Raw genomic sequence first — 1,000 nt, 5'->3', positions numbered from 1 at the left:
AACCTTACTAGGCCTAAGAATTAACCTTATACTACACAGTACAAGAAAAAATGCAACAACACTTATACTCAAATTACACAGCTGCTAGATAATTGGAGACTTCCTGAGCACTCACAATAATAACTGTACAGGGGAGGACAGAGATGTGAACAAAATGAGGAGTAGATCTAAGTGGCAATAATGCAGAGACTGAGCTCATTATATAGGGGCCAGCAGAGCTTGATACAACTTGTAAGAAGGACGCGCAAATGAAGACATGGGGACAAAGAGTTGACAATCCCGCTCTGAACAACAGAAAGAACGACTTAATCTACTATAACGGTAGAAGGGGGGAGTGAGGTAGAACACGCTCCTGATCAAACAGGCAGCACACTGTACGTTAGAATTACACAAAGGATGATGAAATCATAGGCTATGTAACACCTCCCCACAAAGAAAAAAGAAATTTACAAAGGAAATTTCTTATTACTCTAAAATAATCTGTCTAAAGTCTAGATAAGCAATCTGCAATAACATTTTCTTTCCCCTTGACATGTTGTATGTCTAATGAATACTCCTGAAGAAGTAGACTCCATCTTGTCAATCTCTGATTTTTATCTTTAAACTTACTAAGGAATTTCAGTGGGTTATGATCGGTATAAATGACTATGGGGTCAAAACCAGAACACAAATAAAATGAAAAATGCTGTAAACCCAAAATCAAGGCCAAAACTCTTTCTCAATAGTTGAGTACTTCTCTTGAGGTGGAGTGAACTTCTTACTGTAATAAGATACAGGATGTTCAATACCCTGATCACCCTCTTGCAGCAAAACAGCCTCAGCTCCTGTATCACTTGCGTTAACAGCCATCTTAAAAGGCTTAGCAAAATTTGGAGTAGCGAGCACTGGCTGACTTAATAGGATAGCTTTAAGTTTGTTGAAAGAGGATTCACAGTTATCGGTCCAGACAAATTTAACTCCCTTTTTCAGTAGGTCTGTAAGTGGTGATACAAGAATAGAA

Source organism: Coenobita brevimanus, chromosome 45 (assembly GCF_032717465.1).
Source record: "Coenobita brevimanus isolate Jiangsu-jjx chromosome 45, ASM3271746v2, whole genome shotgun sequence".
NCBI lineage: Eukaryota > Metazoa > Arthropoda > Malacostraca > Decapoda > Coenobitidae > Coenobita > Coenobita brevimanus.
This window is presented reverse-complemented; position numbering follows the sequence as displayed.